General features: G+C 48.4%; 1 protein-coding gene across 4 annotated transcripts in view; it reads left to right on the top strand.

Moving 5' to 3' along the window:
• Positions 1 to 13,038, top strand: part of SOCS6 (suppressor of cytokine signaling 6) — a 60,920-nt gene that overhangs the window by 43,404 nt on the left and 4,478 nt on the right. Inside the window, exons 1-3 of one of the 4 annotated variants that reach the window (XM_061565625.1) lie at positions 6,634 to 7,031; positions 8,231 to 8,287; positions 10,659 to 10,776. The gene's annotated coding sequence lies outside the window, so the exon portion shown is untranslated. Of the gene's footprint in view, positions 1 to 6,633; positions 7,032 to 7,778; positions 8,121 to 8,230; positions 8,288 to 10,658; positions 10,777 to 13,038 lie in introns of those variants that run through there. The other 3 variants (XM_061565624.1, XM_061565626.1, XM_061565627.1) reach the window with 3 other exon arrangements.

The following is a 13,038-nucleotide window of genomic DNA, read 5'->3' as shown; positions in this document are numbered from 1 at the left end:
TGAGGCATCATGGGCAATCGGAGGCATAAGGCACACACGGTCATGGCGACTGGAATAATCCACGACCTTGTCACTGTTGTGAAGGCTGCCGTGCATGCAATATCAGAGGCACGAGGAACAGAGGGCAATTAAAACACGTGGGACATGCATTAAAAGGAAACTACAGACGTAAAAAAAATTACAGAGTGCTGGTTAATAACTTAAAAAAAACTTTAATGCGTGCCAAGCCCATAATAACCCATTGGTTATTAGCGCCGCTAGATAAATGTGTCTCGATGATGCAGGGATTTTTGCCGAGAGGCAGGAAGAGGAGCATACACTGAATGTGTAGATGGCAGGACATGTGGAAGACACAGCACATTGAGTGTTGATGAAAGTGGGCTTGGGGGTATAACACGTCGCAAGAAGGGGGTCATGGCTGGTGATCGAGACGAGCAATGGAGTGGCAGCCAAAGGTGGAAAATAAGATGAAGAGGACCTTCACTGCACAGACGGAGAAATGAAAGCAGTTTGTTTGAAGGAACTTGCAGATGGATCATTGCATTGCAGAACCATGAGAGATGGCAGTGGCTTGGTGAAGACTTCATCGAGCAGTAGATTAAGGCAGATTCTATGAGCTCAGTATCTGCCACATTGTGGCATTGGAGGTTATATGGCAATGTAAATTTACGAGGTGCTGTGGAGCTTTGCTTGTCAACTGGGGTTACATGTTTACACTTTATGTAAAATTGTTACCATGCGCTCGCTAATGTAATAGTGGTTTGTATTAGAAACTCTCCACACACATTATCGTAAAGTGTCAGTCACAAGGATGTGCTTTCAGATTATCAATAATTGGAAGACTGGCAGGTTTATGTGCAGTGGGGTTTAAAAAAAAACTGCTAAATTGGCATTTTACTGTGCGAATGAAGAAAACACGCTTTAACAATTTCCATGGCATATGTATAACTAGATTCTCTGCCTCGTGTTATATTTTAACACACGGTGGTAATTCAACACAGTAACTTGTTGGTCTCGCATTACCCGAGCTAAATTTGAGCTGGCACATGAACTCACAATTTGTACGATCCAAACACGTAAAAAAGACCTTATACTCAACGCCTGTATTAAATATGCACGGGCTACATGCGCATATGTGCTCATCATATTTGACAAAAAAATTATACTGGTAGGAACCTCCTGGTTACACCAGCCCACAGGGGATTATTGTGTCCGCCCGTCCGTCGTGCATCCAAAAATGAGAGGGGTGGGGCTGGGTGGAGAGGGAGGGGTTGGGTGGGGAGGGGCTGGGTGGGGAGGGGCTGGGTGGGGAGGGGGCTGGGTGGGGAGGGGAGGGTGGGGAGGGTGGGGAGGGGCTGGATGGGGAGGGTGGAGAGGGGCTGAGTGGGGGGTGGGAGGGGTGGGGCTGGGTGGGGAGGGGAGGGTGGGGAGGGTGGGGAGGGGCAGGGTGGGGAGGGTGGGGTGGGGCTGGGTGGGGGGTGGGAGGGGTGGGGCTGGGTGGGGAGGGGCTGGTCACCCCGTGGTGCCCTTATAAAACTCAACGTTTAACCTACTCACGCCGGCGTGTGCCCGCCCTCACAGTCGGGCATATTTGCGGAATACACCACGCCGCCGTTGACCCTGGCCATTGACCGAGCAACCCAACGTTCCTACCAGCTCCCTCCGCAGGAATGTGTTGTGTGTCTTTGCATGTGTGCAGTTGGGGGAGCGGTGGTGTAGCGGTTAGCGCGCGGCACTACGAACCCAGCCACCCGAGTTCGATTCCCGCTCATGGCCATAAACACCAGTGACGAATACTTATCTGAACCGGTACTGAGACTCCCCTAGGTCGACTCAGCCACAAATGAGTACCTGGGTGCGGTGTGTAAAACATCGCCACTGGGGGAGACAAAGGCGGCCGGGCGTGGTGCTGGCCCACCCACCCCCTCGTGTGCCGTGCCGGCCTTCAAAGGTGATCGCTAACAGCACTTGCCCCAAGAGTCTGTTAAGGCTATACGGGGGATCTGTTGTTTACATATACAGGTTACGCACTTTGTTTCTACTTTGCATCTGTAAAACACATTCCTGCGGAGGGAGCTGGTAGGAACGTCGGGTTGCTCGGTCAATGGTTGCAGGGTCAACGGCGGCGTGGTGTATTCCGCAAATATGCCCGACTGTGAGGGCGGGCACAAGCCGGCGTGAGTAGGTTAAACGTTGAGTTTTATAAGGGCACCACGTGGTGACCAGCCCCTCCGCACCCTCCCCACCCTCCCCACCCAGCCCCACCCTCCCCACCCAGCCCCACCCTCCCCACCCAGCCCCTCCCTGCACGACGGACGGACACAATAATCCCCTGTGGGCTGTTGTAACCAGGAGGTTCCTACCAGAATCACATCTTCAAGTAATACGCATATTAATCGCATGTTTGTGTTTCACAAAGTCATGTATTTAAAGTACTGTACCGCCAAAGGAAATTAATATGTAGAATGATGACCGTTGGTGAATAATTAAAGTTAATATTTACTCCGAATTCATTCGTCTTAAAGATTTAACATTGCTTTTGAAAATTATTGCTCTATCAAAAGCAATTATTTAAACAGCACTTGCCCCACCAGTCTCTTGAAGGCTACTCTAACAGACTGTTGGGGCAAAGACAAAGATCCCCCGTATCGCCTTCAGAATCAGAATATGTCTGCAAACTGGAGCCTTTAACAGACTGTAGGGGCAAGTGCAAAGAGCTTTAGAGCTAATCGGATTCCTTCATTATAAATAAAAATTCTCATTCTGAAGGCTATACGGGGAATCGCTGTCTTTTTATTGCTCTATCAAAAGCAATTATATACAACAAGTATAACCCGTAAAAACAAAGTTTTTCATTATAAATCCTTTATATGCGTGGCGGCTAGAGTCCTCTCGTCCTCTGGCTTGAGATGGCTGCCACCTATGGGTTAGATGATTGTCTGCCAGTATTAAGCAATTGGTAATTAAATATTTAATTTGTTTTCCCTAAACAGTGTAAAAAAATTTAAAAAAAATTTCACGAACATTAATTGTCTCGCACAACGAGTCTGTGTGCAAAATGTCAGCTCGATTGGATCACGGGAAGTGGGTTAAAAAACGACCGAAAGATTTGCACGGTCGTAAGCAAGCAAGCAAGCACGCAAGCAAGCAAGCAAGCGAACTTAATATTAAGGATTTAAAAAACACTTTGCCCCAACACCCTGTTAAAGGCTACTTTATACAGACGGGCTACTTTAACACACCTTTGGGGGCAAGTGCTGGACATCTGTGCAAAAAGAGCGTTATGGCTCATCAGATTCCTCCAGTAAAAAAGTTTTATTTTCATTCTGACGGCTATACGAGGGATGGTTGTCTTTTTATTGCTCTATCAAAAGCAATAAAAATAACACTTGCCCCAACATTCAGTTAAAGGCTGATTTAATAGAATGTTGGGCTACTTTTTAAAGGCTACTTTAACGGACAGTTGGGGGGGGAGGGCAAGTGCTAAACATCTGTGCAACGATAAGAAGAAAAAAATGAGGGTCACTTGATAGATCATCGGATTCCTACAAATAAAACATCCCGCCGTGTCTTTTTCACGTGCGTCAGTTTGAAGCGAGAGACACACACACAGATACACACACAGTGAGAGAGAGACAGAGTGAGAGACACACACACAGAGAGACAGAGTGAGAGACAGAGATAGACACACAGTGAGATAGACAGTGAGAGACAGAGGACACACACACACAGAGACAGAGTGTGAAGGACAGAGTGTGAGAGACACACAGAGAGACAGTGAGAGGGACAGAGTGTGAGAGACACACACACAGAGACAGAATGAGAGACAGAGACACACACACAGAGAGACAGTGAGAGACAGAGAAGACACACACACAGAGACAGAGAAGACACACACAGAGACAGAGAGAGAGACACACACAGAGACAGAGAGACATACACACACAGAGACAGAGTGAGAGAGAGAGACACACACAAAGACAGAGAGAGACACACACAAAGACAGAGACACACACACAAAGACAGAGGAGACACACACAAAGACAGAGTGTGAGAGACAGAGAGACACACACAGAGAGACAGAATGAGAGACAGAGAGACACACACAGAGACAGAGTGTGATAGAGAGGAGACACACACACAGAGACAGAGTGTGAGACACACACACAGAGACAGAGAGTGACACAACACACACAGAGACACACACACACAGAGACACACACACACAGAGACAGAGTGTGAGACACACACACAGAGACAGAGAGTGACACACAGACAGAGACACACACACACAGAGACACAAAGTGAGACACACACAGAGACAGAGTGTGAGAGACACACACAGAAAGACAGAATGAGAGACACACACACAGAGACACAAAGTGAAAGACAGGAGAGACACATACACAGAGACAGAGAGACACACACACAGACAGAGTGAGACACACACAGAGACAAAGTGAGACACACACACAGAGACAGAGTGAGTGAGACAGAGTGACACACACACAGAGAGACAGAGGAGACACACAGAGACAGAGTGACACACACACGGAGACAGAGTGAGAGACAGAGAGACACACACAGAGACATAGTGTGATAGACACACACACAGAGAGACAGAATGAGAGACACACACACAGAGACACAAAGTGAGAGACAGGAGACACACACACAGAGACAGAGAGACACACATACCGACAGAGTGAGACACACACAGAGACAAAGTGAGACACACACACACAAACACACACACAGAGAGACAGAGTGCGAGACACACACAGAGACAGAGAGATACACACACAGAGACAGAGTGAGTGAGACAGAGTGAGACACACACAGAGACAGAGTGAGAGACAGAGAGACACACACAGAGACAGAGTGTGACAGACAGTGACACAAACACACAGAGACACACACACACAGAGACAGAGTGTGACACACACACACAGAGACACACACAGAGACAGAGGGGACACACACACAGAGACAGAGAGTGACACACACAGACACACACACACAGAGACAAATTGAGAGACAGGAGACACACACACAGAGACAGAGAGACACACATACCGACAGAGTGAGACACACACAGAGACAAAGTGAGACACACACAGACACACACACAGAGACAGAGTGCGAGACACACACAGAGACAGAGAGACACACACACAGAGACAGAGAGACACACACACAGACAGAGTGAGACACACACAGAGACAAAGTGAGACACACACACAGAGACAGAGTGAGTGAGACAGAGTGACACACACACAGAGAGACAGAGGAGACACACAGAGACAGAGTGACACACACACAGAGACAGAGTGAGAGACAGAGAGACACACACAGAGACATAGTGTGAGAGACACACACACAGAGAGACAGAATGAGAGACACACACACAGAGACACAAAGTAAGAGACAGGAGACACACACACAGAGACAGAGAGACACACACACAGACACACACACACACAGACAGAGTGCGAGACACACACAGAGACAGAGAGACACACACACAGAGACAGAGTGAGTGAGACAGAGTGAGACACACACAGAGACAGAGTGAGAGACAGAGAGACACACACAGAGACAGAGTGTGACAGACAGAGTGACACACACACAGACACACACACACACAGAGACAGAGTGTGACACACACACACAGAGACACACACAGAGACAAAGGGGACACACACACAGAGACAGAGAGTGACACACACACACACACAGATCCAAATTGAGAAACAGGAGACACACACACAGAGAGAGTGACACACACACACAGAGTTAGACAGTGACACACACACACAGAGGGTGACACACACACACACACAGACAGAGAGAGTGAGACACACACACAGAGACAGAGAGTGAGACACACACAGACACACACACACAGAGACACACACACACAGACACACACACAGAGACAAAGTGAGAGACAGGAGACACACACACAGAGAGAGTGACACGCACAGACACACACACAGAGAGTGACACACACAGAGACACACACACACAGACAGAGAGAGTGAGACACACACACATACACAGAGAGTGACACACACACAGACACACACACAGAGACACACACACAGACACACACAGAGAGAGAGAGAGAGTGACACACACACAGACACACACACAGAGACACACACACACAGAGTGACACACACACACACAGACACACACACAGACAGAGAGAGTGAGACACACACACAGAGACAGAGAGTGAGACACACACACAGACACACACACAGAGAGACACACACACACAGACACACACACAGAGAGAGAGTGACACACACACACAGACACACACACAGAGACACACACAGAGTGACACACACAGAGAGACACACACACAGAGAGAGTGAGACACACACACACACACACAGAGACACACACACAGACACACACACAGACACACACACACACACAGACACACACACACACAGACACACACACACACAGAGACACACACACACAGACACACACACACAGAGACACACAAAGTGAACGCCGTCCCTTTAACCGCGTGGCCCACGAGAGTAGCAGTAGGAGCAGTAGGAGGAGCAGGAGGAGCAGGAGGGTGGAGGGGGCTGGGCGAGCCGGTGACGTGAAAATTCTGCGTCCGTGAGGCCGCGGCCACTGGAGCAGCAGCAGCAGCAGCCACTACCGGCCAGGCAGACACACAGACAAGGCAGGTAGACAAGACAGGCAGACACACAAAGCAGACAAGACAGGCAGACAGACAAGGCAGACAAGGCAGGCAGGCAGACAGACAAGGCAGACAGACAGACAAGGCAGACAGACAAGGCAGACAGACAGACAGGCAGACAAGGCAGGCATGGGTGGTGATGCCACATGACAGAGCTGCAGACATGTCGAGGTGGACTCATAGGGTCCCTCGGTAAAGATTGGCGTGAATCTACTTAGGTGACGAACTCTACCACCCACCCATCATCATCATCATCTCCTCCACCACCACGGCTGATGAAACGAAAGCAAACGACACTTCGGTAAGCAAGCAGCAGCATCAGCAGCAGCAACATCATCATCAGCAGCAGCATCAGCAACATCATCATCAGCAGCAGCAACATCATCATCAGCAGCAGCATCATCATCAGCAGCAGCAACATCATCATCAGCAGCAGCAACATCATCAGCAGCAGCAGCAACATCATCATCAGCAGCAGCAACATCAACATCAGCAGCAACATCATCATCAGCAGCAGCAACATCATCATCATCAGCAGCAGCAGCAACATCATCAGCAGCAGCAGCAACATCATCAGCAGCAACATCATCAGCAGCAGCAACATCATCAGCAGCAACATCAGCAACATCAGCAGCAACATCATCAGCAGCAACATCATCAGCAGCAGCAACATCATCAGCAGCAACATCATCATCATCACCAGCAGCAGCAACAACAGCAGCAGCAACATCATCAGCAGCAGCAGCAACATCATCATCATCAGCAGCAGCAACATCAGCAGCAAGCAGCAGCATCATCAGCAGCAGCATCATCATCAGCAGCAGCAACATCAGCAGCAGCAGCAACATCATCATCAGCAGCAGCAACATCATCATCAGCAGCAACATCATCATCAGCAGCAGCAACATCAACATCATCATCAGCAGCAACATCATCAGCAGCAGCAGCAACATCATCATCATCAGCAGCAGCAACATCAGCAGCAAGCAGCAGCAACATCATCAGCAGCAGCAACATCATCAGCAGCAGCAGCAACATCATCATCATCAGCAGCAGCAACATCAGCAGCAAGCAGCAGCATCATCAGCAGCAGCATCATCATCAGCAGCAGCAACATCATCAGCAGCAGCAGCAACATCATCATCAGCAGCAGCAACATCATCATCAGCAGCAACATCATCAGCAGCAGCAACATCAACATCATCATCAGCAGCAACATCATCATCAGCAGCAACATCATCATCATCAGCAGCAGCAACATCATCAGCAGCAACATCAACATCATCAGCAAGCAGCAACATCAACATCATCAGCAGCAGCAACATCATCAGCAGCAGCAACATCATCAGCAGCAACATCAGCAGCAGCAACATCATCATCAGCTGTGCAGGTCAGAGTAAACGGAGAGCATCAACGCAGAGCGGCGGATGAGGTTCAAGGTGTACGCGCGGGTGATTTAAAGCATGGGGCACGGTGTGTTTGTGTTGTTGTTTCGCTCAGGGAGGGATGGTGGCGATGATGATCATTTAAACCGTGAAGAAGATGGTTATTTCAGTGGTACGTGTGTGTGTGTGCCACGGTGTGTTTAATACGTTCGGTACGAGCGAGATGGACCACCACAATTGGTGGTGGTGACTTTCTCATCGTTATCACAATAAATTTTTGTTTTATTTCTCTCCGATTGAAAAGGAACACTTTCCTCCCCCCATCACCACCATCACCACCCTTTCTTCTTCTTCTTCTGGTGGTGGTTATGGGAGTTGAAATGTTCGCGAAAGAATGTGAAGTTGAATTTTGAAAGTCAGGCCCCAGTGGCTTTGCTCAAAACTAATGAGTCGCTTTGGGTATTGGTGGGGACTTGGTCTCGTCATCTGCGATTCCGTGAAACATTTTGATTGCAATTGAAGCAGTCGTTAATATGTGATGGTAAGGGACAATTCACGCAAAAAAATTGTGAAGTTATTATAACAACAACAACAAAATGTCTGCTTCCACGCAGGCTATTTGTACTCTGCGTGTCATGGGATGGTATTTTGTTGTATTGTTAAAGGGTTTGAAAGTGAAATCTCTGAGCAGAGGATATTTGTATATGTTGTCTGTTAGTAATTGTCAGATTTTGGAATGCTCTGCCTGAACACTGAGATTCTCCCAATTAAAAATAAACTAAAAACCTTATTTTCCTATGATGTTAGGTAAAATAAGACGTGATTGTTTTCTATTGTATGGCACTGAAGCCCTGTTGTTGGGTCTGCTGGGCCTCATAAAAAAACGTCAAAATAACTACGATAATTATGCAAAACAAAGTAATTCGTACAGCTGACCAGACATCATCCCGCGACAGTTTGCTGTCAATGCATCGGTGGTCATAAGTGGTCAGATGTTTAAATGCTCTGCGTACATAGTACATACTACAACAACGACTAAATAGAACGTCAATTCAGTAAAGCATTTCGACGGCGCGTGGTGGGAGAAAAATGAATTGTTTTGCTCTCTGTTGGTTTCGTGGAAACCTCTCCTGCACTTTGAGTATATCTCCAAGGTGCTGACACTGCGTGTGTCTCTCTCCCTGTGTGTGTCTCTCTCTTCCTGTGGGTGTCTCTCTCCCCATGTGTGTCTCTCTCTTCATGTGTGTGTCTCTCTCTCCCTGTGTGTCTCTCTCCCCGTGTGTGTCTCTCTCTCCCTGTGTGTGTCTCTCCCTTCCTGTGGGTGTCTCTCTCCCCATGTGTGTCTCTCTCTTCATGTGTGTGTCTCTCTCTCCCTGTGTGTCTCTCTCCCCGTGTGTGTCTCTCTCTCCCTGTGTGTCTCTCTCTTCCTGTGTGTCCCTGTGTGTCTCTCTCCCCGTGTGTGTCTCTCTCCCTGTGTGTCTCTCTCCCCCTGTGTGTCTCTCTCCCTGTGTGTGTCTCTCTCCCTGTGTATGTCTCTCTCCCTGTGTATCTCTCTCCCTGTGTGTCTCTCTCTCCCTGTGTGTGTCTCTCTCCCTGTGTGTCTCTTTCCCTGTGTCTCTCTCCCTGTGTGTCTCTCTCTCTCTCTCTCTGTGTCTCTCTCCCTGTGTGTGTCTCTCTCCCTGTGTGTGTCTCTCTCCCTGTGTGTCTCTCTCTCCCTGTGTGTGTCTCTCTCCCTGTGTGTCTCTTTCCCTGTGTCTCTCTCCCTGTGTGTGTCTCTCTCCCTGTGTGTCTCTCTCTCCCTGTGTGTGTCTCTCTCTCCCTGTGTGTCTCTCTCCCTGTGTGTCTCTCTCCCTGTGTCTCTCTCTCCCTGTGTCTCTCTCTCCCTGTGTGTCTCTCTCCCTGTGTGTCTCTCTCCCTGTGTCTCTCTCTCCCTGTGTCTCTCTCTCCCTGTGTGTGTCTCTCTCTCCCTGTGTGTGTCTCTCTCCCTGTGTGTGTCTCTCTCTCCCTGTGTCTCTCTCTCCCTGTGTCTCTCTCTCCCTGTGTGTGTCTCTCTCTCCCTGTGTGTCTCTCTCCCTGTGTGTGTCTCTCTCTCCCTGTGTGTGTCTCTCTCTCCCTGTGTGTCTCTCTCTCCCTGTGTGTCTCTCTCCCTGTGTCTCTCTCTCCCTGTGTGTCTCTCTCTCCCTGTGTGTCTCTCTCTCCCTGTGTGTCTCTCTCTCCCTGTGTGTTTGTGTGATTGTTGCTCGCCGTAGTGTGAGCGGGACTACGAACCCGACAACCCGAGTTCGATTTCCGCTCAAGGTCGACTTCGGCCTCAAATGAGCACCTGGTGCGGTGTGTAAACATCGCCACTGGGGGGCAGGGAGACAAAGGCGGCCGGGCGTGGTGCTGGCCACCCACCCCGTGGCGTGCCAACACAGTGCCGGCCTTCGTAGGTGCTCGCTAACAGCACTTGTCCCAACATTCTGTTTAAGGCTACACGGTGGTGGTGGTGGGGGGTCTCTGTATTCTTTTTGTGTTTGTTTCTTTGTGTTTGTTGCTCGCAGTGTGGCGATGACAGCGCCACGCGAATGGGAAGACATCCGCGACCGTGGTGGCCGCTGCCGATGAGGGATGTTGAGAATCTTGACAGGCGCAGCAGCATGGCCTTGAGTCGGAAGGCAGGTGAGTGTGACGAGCGGCCACTTGTGTGTCTGTCTGTCTGTCTGTGTGTAGATGAGTACCTGGTGCCGTGTGTAAACATCGCCACTGGGGAGACAAAGACGGTCGGGTGTGGTGCTGGCCACCCACCCCCTCGTGTACCGTTCCGGCCTTCATAGGTGCTCGCTAACAGCACTTGCCCCTACAGTCTGTGAAGGCTATATGGGGGATTTTTGTGTTTGTGTGCTCACAGCAGATGACAATCGGGTGACAAGCACGTGCACGTAGTGATGGGAGTTGGTAGTGATGGAGCGGTGGTGTAGTGGTCAGCGCACTGCGCAGACGAATCCAGTGACCCGAGTTTGATTGTCGCTCACGGCCAACACCGGTGAAGATTATCTGAACCCGTCCTGGGCCTCCCCTAGGTCGACGTAGCCTCAAATGAGTACCTGGTGCGATGCGTGGACATCGCACCAGGTACTGTGCCGGGACTTTAAAGGTGCTCGCTTACAGCACTTGCCTGTCCCCAATAAGTCTGTTGAGGCTATATGGGGGATCTTTGTCTTTTGCCTTTGTGATGGAGTTGTCAAGGTTATTGATTTCAGTGGGTCCTGCTAATGGGTTGGTAGGATTATACTGACTAATGGGGTAGGTATAATCAATCAATTTAGGTATAATCAGTTTAACTACAGGACAACGGACATGTTTAGCTGTTACCCTGGCCACATGTTTGGATATGGTTAACCTGAGATGGCGTCAAAGGGTGATTTAATGCTTTTGTGTGATTGAAAATTAACAAGTTTATCAGGTTAGCAAAGGCGGTATCTAACTGGATGCACATAAAGAATAACTACTAAGCGATACCGCTATATGTGTGCGACATCAGTCAAAATTTCTGTCCCTCATGAGTGCGGAATGGTTGGCAGAGTGCAGTACTCTTGCTTGGCTGTGGTGCATTATAAACAAGATTAAGTGCATTAACTCTTCCTCCCCCATGGCTTTAATAATCGTGGAAAAGGCCAGATCAATAAATACAGAATCACACTGCACTCAAGTGGTAAAAGCATGATAATATTTCAACGCAAATTGGTTGGATGCTTTCGAATTTGACCAAGATAACATTGAGCACACGTTTGTATATTGTTTCGAGGTACACAGTTATTACCCGGTAATAGTGTGTGTGTGTGCATGTGCTGTATGGTGGTTGATGGCACGGTGGTGAGTGCACTGTGCTACAAACCCAGCGACCTAGTTTGATTTCCAGCCACGGCCAATATTAGTGGCGAGCCATATTTTTGACTTGTTCTGGGCCTCCCCTAGATCAACTCGGCCATAAATGACCGCTGAGTGCAGTATGTAAACATCAGCACTGGGGAGACAGGCGGCTGGGCGTGATGCTAGCCACACAACCCTCCTTGAATCACATGCTGGTCCTAATAGGTGTTTGCAAACAGCACTGTAAAATGATATATGGGGGAATAGATCTTTGTATTTGTTTGCAGAAAAAAATTCGATAATAGTAAAGGCAAATGCTTCTATCCCACTCTCGTATTGAACACAGCAGACCAGATCTTAAAAATAAAATCTTGCTCAGCTGCGCACAATCTAAACATTACATTGTGACCCGATTATTATTTTTTCTATCCACTGCTCTTTACACAGTAGTCAAAATATATACTAATCAAGTGTGTTGTACTAGCACATGCGAAGCTCATAAGTATATTTAAATTAACGAAGGTATCTCATGTGTGTATTTGTCCGGGGCGTCAGCGACGGCGTGTCAAGGTGGTCGAGGCTGGGTAGGAGGGCATGTGAAAGGGCGTTGGCTGCGTCACGGTGCACAACACTGCACAGGCAAAGAGGGGGTCTAATGAATACAAATGTTTAAGGGGGAGAAAGTAACAACGCCAACAAAGACAAAAACACTTAGTTTAACAGATGCCTCCTTTCTCTTATAAAGTGACCCCCAGGACGGCCTTTATATTTTATAACTTTCTGCCTCATTAAAACTTTTAAATTGGTTCCGAGTATAACGCCCATAAAATATACTGACGAGTGACCAGCGATGGTTTCTTGGCCACACACAGGATAATATAATATTTTCCTCCCTCATTTTATGCTGTTCCTACGTGGGCATACTATTGGTTTGCTGCATTTTATAAAGCATTTTATCGCTCTAATGTTTTCATACCATGCAGTGTTGGGATTTGCTTTGGCCTTAAAAGGCTTTGCCGGGCATTCGTTATGGTTAGAGTATTTTATTTTTTATTTTGATACATATTATTA

Source organism: Lethenteron reissneri, chromosome 35 (genome assembly GCF_015708825.2).
Source record: "Lethenteron reissneri isolate LAM-NWPU_2019-01 chromosome 35, ASM1570882v1, whole genome shotgun sequence".
Taxonomy (NCBI): domain Eukaryota; kingdom Metazoa; phylum Chordata; class Hyperoartia; order Petromyzontiformes; family Petromyzontidae; genus Lethenteron; species Lethenteron reissneri.
This window is presented reverse-complemented; position numbering and strand designations above follow the sequence as displayed.